Here is an 8976-nt window from a genome sequence, read left to right on the forward strand (position 1 = left end):
CTTATTCCCGTCATCCTCCAGGATTGCTCGAAATCCTGGAGGCCTCTTTAAACACTCCTCCATTTTGGTCTCTTCAGGCCTGTGTCATCTTCCTCTACTTCTGACCAGTAGTCAGCTCCAGCTTCCAGAGTCCCAGCAACAAGGTCACCATTGCTACTCCAAGCTTCCAGAGTCCCAGCAACAAGGTCACCATTGCTACTCCAAGCACCATGTCCCCTGTGCAACTTGAGCCGCAGCTGCCTGCAAATACTTGCCTGTGTATGTATGACACAGACAGACGGCCACACATGCAAACGGACACATTTGCATGCCAAAGCTGTCAGGAATTCCAAGAGACCCATTCACTTTTTACTGTCTAGACAAGGTAAAAATTTAAAAGACTAGGCACTTCCTGAAGGCCCGTGAACATAGCTTCCCAGCACGGACACGTTGACTCCTCCCAGCACCGCACCCCAACCCCGCTGCACTAGTTTATCAGGTGTTGTTTTTATATTTCAAGCTCTGACTAGGCCTGATGGGTGCACATGTACCTTAAATGGAAAATAATTAAAGAGATAATTGAACTGCCTTAAAATCTTCACCTGAATGTGAACTCAATCGTTTTTAGTTCAGGAGGAAGGCAGACTCGACAGGGGACGAGAGTGCGCCTGCATTCCTTGGTGAACTTCTAGTTCAGGCAATTACTCCGGTTCTTGTTGGCAATCTATTTCCTCTTAGTAACACATTAGTAATCAAAAGTTGAAGGCTTTCAATTTGCCGTTTCACGTGGAAGGTAGGTGCACAGGTTTTGTTCGAACATGACCACTTTCTAAACTGCCACAATCTACCGGCCGCCAAAGGTCTGGCCGTGCACTTAGGATTTAAAGAGAGATGGCTGGGCAAGGAAATGGGCAGAGGAGACGGCAAGTGACCTGGGCATCCTGTATTCAGCTGCAAGTGTGGCTGCTAGCTTGGGGGTAGAAGAATGGCTGGTGTTTTGGAAGTGACCGCCCAGGGCTGTGTTGTCTGCTTGTGCAGTGTGTACAAAACCAAACATTTCCTGCAGCTCAGAGCCTTGGCTTTACTGCAAAGGGATTTGTGCAAGGAACAAGAAGGAGGGTGAGGAAGCTTGAAGAGAGGGTACAAAAAGAGGGGGTGAGAACCTCTTTGACTCGCTGGTGAGGAAGGAGGCATGTAGGAAGCCCACCCAACATCCGAAGACTGATTCCCGAAGGCACACCCCCACTCCTTGCAGCAGGGGTGTCTGCAGAGAAGAGTACTTTACATGTAGGACACCGTCTCCATCTCTGCCCTGGCTCCTCCGAACACTGAACAGGGAAGACGAGGAGTAGTCCTCATACCCTTTGTCTCACAACTGTGTAGTGAGCTCTGTCTTCGATGACTGCGAGCCCTAAAGCATGCAAGGTTTCCAGTTGAAGGAACCTTTCATAGTTCCGAGTGTCCAGGAGAAGGGACAACACTGCCCTGGCACCAGATTGAACGCTGAACACGGATACAAATGGCGGTGATCGTTAGCACATTAGTACACAGCAGGAAACTGCCCAAAAATGTACCGAGGCCAAGCTTTTTGGCAGGCCTACAGGTGATGCTTAGATCTCTAAGTCCACAGGCCAACATCAGGACCATCTGACTCATGGACAGGTTCTTTTCTTCTGATCGTGCAGTCTCTGCTGAGGCCCCCTTGGCCAGCCTGTCAGTGTGTACTGGGTTTGTATGACCTTCAGAGGTGCTAACTGAGAGTTAAACCACAAGAGTGTGGACATATACCCTAATATCAGTGAACCCTGACCTTTGCTGAGAAAGCAAAGCTAGTGAGGTATTGGAGAAGACAATGTGGAGGGGCTTTGGCTCTGCTGGAGGGCCAGGAAAACCCCTCTTGGAAAGGCTTAAAAGCCCAAAGCCAGTTACTGCAGTTAGTGAAGGTCACGGGTGGGGAACGTTCAGGGCAGAGGAAAGGATAAGGAAGTGTTTGGCATTGGACCTGGGTGGGTGAAAGGTCAGGGTGGGGTCTGCAGAGGAGCTGGGCTCTACTGTCACTGTTCAGCCCACAGACTGACTTGGACATGTCCCTGAGCCCCTCCTTCTTCTAGTTACCATCTAGCTAAGCCTGGCTTCTCAGAAACCATAGCCTTCTGCCTCTTTGTTAGGGTTGCTGTTAGCAGCTGTCATAGGGAATGGGGTGGAAAGAGTTGACCTCTGGTCTATCCTCTCTGTTCCTACCAATGGGGCTATGGCTGATTCTGCTGCCATATTCTGGGGTGCCATGACAACTGCCTCCAGGGGTACACTGTGGGACAGGAAGGAGTTGGCATAGAGCAACCTTCTGGCATGGCCAGCATCTATGATGTTCTGATGACCTCACACATCTGAGTCATTCACAAATAGGTACCAGGCATATCTTGCAACATCTCACATCTCAATATTAACAGAAAGGTTATCTGCAGAGGGGAAAGGCATGAGGCAAGCTGCTGGCAGATAGAGCATAGGACAGAAGAGATCCAGGTTACTAAAAATGCATGGAAATCTTTATGCTACCCAGGGGTCTAGAACACACTCAGGAGAAGTCGACTACTTAAGCCCCACCAAGACATCGTTTCTATTTGTCTCATAAAATCCCCCCTCCCACCAAACTTTTGATCATGGCCTGACCCGCTGGTATGGGGCAAAGGCGTGTGTCTCCAAGTTTACATGTTGAAGCCCCAGCACTCAGGGTGACAGGGTTAGGAGGGCAGTGCCTTCTCCAGGCCCCGAAGTGGTGACAGTGAAGCCCTGGTGGGTGAAGTCAGCATCCTCGTAAAAGAGGCTCCAAGCTGATGAGCTCTGTGCTGTGTGAAGATCCTGGCAGGAACGGTAGACACTGGTCTTGGACTCCCGCCTCTACATTATGAAAAACTCAGGTCTATTTTGGAGTCCCCAGTTTGCAATATGTTGTCACAGCTACTTTAAGATAATATCGCCCGGTGATTGGTCCCCGATTCCCACCTGTCCCTCAGCCTCCTACACACAACCCTCCCTGGTCCTAGTAGACAGCCTACTTACACCCCCTCGTCCTGTCTGACAGCCATATCACTCTTAACACCCTGTTTCTACCAGAAGATTTTCTTTCCAGCCTCTGCCTAGCTGGCCCTCCCCATCCGGCCGGTACAGGATCAACACACCTCTTGGACTTTCCCTCTGCCAAGCCTGCCCCCATGCAGTTGGTTGGGATAGGGTCCAACCTTCTTTCCAACTGCCTGGTGACAAACGTAGTCATGCTAGATTTTCAGTTAGAGAAAATAATCTTCTCTCCAGTGCCTTTTGTTTGGCTTAATGCGGGAGGTTGTTAGCCCTTGAAGCAATCACTATACAGGGCTGTATGTGAAGCCGGGTGATCCAGCAAATGAAAGACAGGAAGAAGCGAGACAGCAGGTACCCCTGGGTATGGATCTGGACCACAGCCAGCCAGGAGTCGTGATCACTAATCACATCTGCAGATGCGGTTAGAAGGGACCTCCTCCGATCATCTCCACTGCCGGCAGGAACTTCGACCCACCGTAGAAGCTTTACTATGTACCTGCGGGAGATAAAATCTTTGTACCTGGCAACTTGAGTGTAGAAGTGCTGGAAATAATAAAACACATGTGAAACCAGTGCTATCACATTGCCTAGTGACTCACAGCACATTTTAGAGAGACATGCAAACCAGTGTAAAAGGGAGGAGGTCTGGCCACAATACTATTTGCCACCCAGAGAAAGTGGTCCAACAGGCCTTCACTCGTCTTGTCTTATCCAGTGGGATTGAGTGTCTCTCTCCACCTCTGTTTGGAAACGCTGAGCCAGACAGAGCTGCATAGAACAATGACTTCTTAGAGACTCCAGGCTCTGGTCATGCCTCCTAGCCACCTGCTGCCTGCCTCTGCTGAAGAAAATCCCGCCACAGGTCTCATCTTCCAGTTTTGGAATGTCCCTTCATTGTTGCTATGACTACCTTGTCCACCCATGCCCGGGTGGTACACACTGGGCTTTTCCTGGATCATACGGAATGAGTCTCTAACCACGACCTTTCCCCAGGGCTGTGAGGCCCCAGGTCTGCAATTGGCTGATCCATTAAACAGATAGATGTCCTGGGGACTGATAAAACTGGGTGTGCACCTGGGAAGCCACATTTTCTGACTACAGAGCCAACTTAAGATTATTCTACCTTTGAGTCTCTATCTCCTCCATGTGAGAGACCAAGTCAATTCGCAGTGTCTGGGATTCGGGGTCCGTGGGACTTAATAACCTGCCACTTACAGGCTAGACTGGGGACCCCGATGCTCAGGGACAACTGAACTTGTTGTGGATAAAGTGGCCACATTTAAGTTGAATGCTAGCCCTGGCCTTGCTTTCTTTATGTCTGGAAAGTTCTTTGAACTTGAGAAGCTCCCAGGAGCGCTGCTGGGGAGTGGGGAGCGGAGTAATATTTGAAATCAAATGGAATCATGATGGGATGCGATGTCCTGCATGGAGAAGCTCAGGGTGACCCCAGAGCTCTTATTAGCAGCTCCCCCCCCGATCCTCAAATGAACCCTGTGTGTGCCCTTTTTATCTCAATGGTTCACAGAGCTTGACAAAGCTTACTGCCAAAAAGCCAGCTGACTCCATCCTTGAGGCCCTATTTACAGCCCTGATACAATCTTGAAAATTACTCAGGCTGGGCATGGCTGGACAGGAGCGTGCTCTGTTAGCACAGGAGACGGCTGCCTGCTTAGGGACGGGCGTGAGAACACCTGAAATAAAGACACACAAGACCTGTTTCATGGAGGCACACCGAGCCCTGCAATCCTTAGGGTGCAGAAAATGAGCCTCTGCAGAGAAAATGAGGCCCCTTCCCCATGCTCCATTTTCTAGCCCCCATCTTTCTCTTAACTAATATTATCCCAGAAATTACCAGAAGGCTAGGGAAAGTGACCTCACCTCTATTCATCTCTTCTCTGCCTTCCAGAGTTTCCCTTACAGTCTAGACTGTACACTCACCCTGGGTCCAGTACTGTCACATTCTTTATGAAAGGAGGAGCCATTTAGATAATGGGACTGAAATTTTCAATATATTACTTTTGAATCCATGCTAGGAGTGAATACCAAATTGCTCTCCCACACGTATTATTAAATGACTCATCACAACTGTGGTTACCTGCCCTGGGTGCACACCACAGAGGCCCTGTCAAAAATCAGTCACAGAACAGGGAGGGGCTCCTGGGCCCCATCACATACTGCTGAGCTACAGACTACAGACAGATTCTGGGCGAGGGGGAGTTATCATCTTTAGTGGTGCACCAGCTCCTGAGTCCACCAGACTATAGGGGATAGCGCCAAACCCATTGTCACTCAGACACTCAGTGGAGGACAAAACAAAGCTAATCGACATTCACGTGACAAAGATTTTTAGGGAAAGCCGTAGGGAGACTGGGGACAGTAGGGAGGTGGAAGGTCAGAGTGGTCAGTATGCACTGGATATTTGTGCAAAACTGTCAATGAACAAATTTAATTCACAAAACTCTAACAAGAAGCTCATATTAGTTAACAATGATAACACTTGTTTCCACCTCATGAGTAATTGGAAAACATTGTCCTCCTAAGTGGCGGGTGGATGAATCCCGCCTTCAAATTCAGCTCTGAGCATCTCAAAGCCTGAGGGTGTTTGCTGTTTTTCTCAGTAATCACGTTTTTCCCCCCTGTCATTCAGCTCCTATTTTCTAAATCAGTGAAAAACCTATTGGATGTGACTTGGGAATGTTCAGAAAACTAATTGAGATGATGTTTAACACGATGACAGCATTTTGGAAACATTGTAATGCTGGAAAGTCATGGACGGAAGCCCTTCTGCTTCAAGTCTCCTGGGCCCCGCCTTCTATTTTTAAATGGTTAATCAAAACCACCTGACTTAATAGGGAGACGGGCTAAATCTTTCTATGCCTCCAAAGCTGCTTAAATTATTCACTGTGCCTACGACTTCACTCCTGAAGGGAGATTATCCCTTTTAATTGGAAATCTTCTATTATTTGTGCCTGCAATGTTGGAAAGAACAAGTTAAGGCGCAGCCGCTATTAATAGCCCTCTGCAAGAGAACATAATAAGGCAGAAGTTGCATGAAAGCTATTCATCGAGAGGCACATTAACCAGTCATTTCCATTAATCATGCCCCAAACATATGAGGGACATCCTGGGCCCCCCCCCCCTTCCGTCTTATCAAATGCTTTAGAACTTCAGCCTCTCATCTGCTTAAGCAATGCTGCTGTTTCTTCATAAGCATCGCCGGCACGATTAGATGACTATGTTTCTGTAGCAAGCTGTGCACCATCCCGGAGAAGGGAGGCATACCTGGAAAGCAGACCCAGCCGGGTCACCTTCCAATACAGCAGTAATAGCCTGGGCTTCCGTCATGGGCTGCAAAGGAGAGAGCCAACTTGCTGATGATATCACTAGTCTATGAAAAGCTTTCGCTTCCAGTAGCCTGAGAATGGCTGACTATCACCTGTAATAACTGCAGGAACAAGGACCTAATGCACTCCATAGTCCACCCAGAATCCTATAGCAAAGATGAGACTGGGAGAGATGCCTGAGACAGGCGCACCAACTCGGGGAAGCTGTGAGGCCTGCCACTGGGTGTTTGAACTGGTTCCACCCAGGTAGAAAGACTAATCTAATGCTCCCAGGTCAACAGGACAGTCACTTTCAGATGCTCCTGGTGAACGGAGAGGGTTTTGAACAAGGCTCCTGGCCCAGTGTCTTGCTGATTTCATGAATGTTAGCTCTTAGGCAACTTCCAGAGGTGGAAATAGTCACGTTCATCCCTCTGTGTGGTCTTCCCTTCCGTACTGTTGCAGTCATATAAGATCCATGGTGGTTTTACGGGGAGGGATTCTCCCTCACCCATGAGGACACTTCCCCTGAAAACTGGCATTGAATTTCTACTGTGGTGAGCACCAAGGGAAACTTATCTAATGTGTTCACGCGAAGTGTTCTGAGCTGGGAAGAGACTGTATCCTTAGCTGTGGGCTGGGGTGTGTGTCTTACTACCCCTGTGAGATCCTCATATATGCCTAAGGCGTACAGTTCCCGGACTCCCTCTGGGCCTGAGTCACAAGTTGCAGCAAGGCTGCTGAGTCTTAGCCAGGTGAAGGGGCTTCTGTCCACAGACTCGGTGTAACCTGTGCTTCTCGACTTAGGGTGACCACTCTCTAAGACTGCAGGACCCTGCCCGGCATCCATGCTAGAGCCCAGTAGAACTACACTCAACTCATCTCAGCCTGGAAGCAGAGAAGTTACCGAAAGTAAGATACAACTCTCCAGTGTATGCCCCTGTAAGATACTTCCTCCAACTAAGTCCCAACCCCTAATTCCTCCCAATTTCTAATTTCCACAATCTCCCAATATGTTATTGGGAGGATTAACCCACCCATGGGCTCAGAGCCACCAGGATCCAATCACTATAGCAAACACCCAACTCTGAACACTCCTGCAATGGGAATCCAGCCTTCCACAAACAAGCTTCTGGGGGTGGGGGCGGATAAACCATACCGAAATCTTAACAGTGATTCAGGAACATTATGAGTTCTTTGCACTTATCCACGTCTTTAATTTCTGTCAGCAGCATCTTTTAGTTTTCTGGGCATATATCTTTGCCATCTTGCTTCTGTGTTCTGTTCCTATTGATATTATTATACGGATTGTTTCCTAAGCGGCACAATCAGTTCGTTCGCCATTGCTGGACAGAGGCAGAGCTGGTACCTCACAGTTTGTCTAGACCCATCTATTTATTCTGGTAGTTTCTCAGTGGATCTGTAGACTTGCCTGGGTACAAGGCTGTGTTACCTGCAAATGTGCCTCTTCCCTTTCAGCTCTGGATGGTGATTATTTCTTTTTCTTTCCTAATTGCCCCAACAGGAACTGCCAGTACCGTGGTGAGTAGTACTGGCCAGAACACAGGGAACATGCCGCCTTTGTTCCTGATCCCGGGAAGGCTTTTGTTATTGGGACAGCTGTGGCCCTTTATCAGACGGGGATGAGCACTTTGTGATAGTTGACTGGAGGCTTCTTTTGGTGGAAGGCTGGCACAAGTTATGGGTAAAGCGAAAACTAAGCAGCATTGCTGTGGTTAGAGCCACAATCATGAGGACATTAGACAGTGCTTCATATTTCCTGAAATGCAGAGGTTTGGGTTGTGAAAATGGAGTGCATTCCCTCGCCAAGGAGGCAGGAGCCTCAGAGCAGCTTGGTGATGTGACTCCTTTCTATAGAATCCTACTTTCTTTGCTCCTTTGCTGAGGTGTGACAGGCCCCTTTGCTGGGAGCTAGAGGAGGCAGTGAGGGGGTCAGGTCTTGAGGAGGATGTCTATTGTAGATTTATTCCTCTTCTTATTGATTGCCTACATATGCTCATACACTCCTTTTCCTGATGAAGGAGAGACATTTAGAAAGAATGCCTGTAATTTATAAACCATAGTGAAGGGCTAACGCTATTCAGTCAATGTGGTTATTTATACTTTGCACACAGTAGGGGATTTGGACTTAGAAACACTTGTAGGATTCAGCTCAAAACTGAGTCCACTCAGAATACACTGAGTACTTTATAGGAAGGGAGTCATGGTCATGATCCACTGTGGAGCTCTGTGCACCAACTGGTGAGGAATATAGATTGAGTCTTATTCGGTCCACACTCCGTAGCAGGCTAGGGCTAGGGAGGTCAAGCAAGGCTTCAGTGGGCCTTAAAGCCTGCCTACCTTTCTTTAGGCTGGGCTGCCCAGATGCAGCAGAACACAGGAAAATCTGTGAACATCCCGTGTTCCAGCTAGTTCAGAATTCTTGCTGAGAGTAAAGTGAGGCAGAGAGATGCCCACCCCCATACTGGATTCCAGATCAGTAGCTCTTTGGCTTCACTGTGTAAGAGGAGACTGTGTGACACTTGTCTCAGCTGAAAAGGGTTGACAGTGCCAGCATGCAAATGTGTGCATGCTT

Source organism: Myodes glareolus, chromosome 7, assembly GCF_982192425.1.
Source record: "Myodes glareolus chromosome 7, mMyoGla1.1, whole genome shotgun sequence".
Taxonomy (NCBI): domain Eukaryota; kingdom Metazoa; phylum Chordata; class Mammalia; order Rodentia; family Cricetidae; genus Myodes; species Myodes glareolus.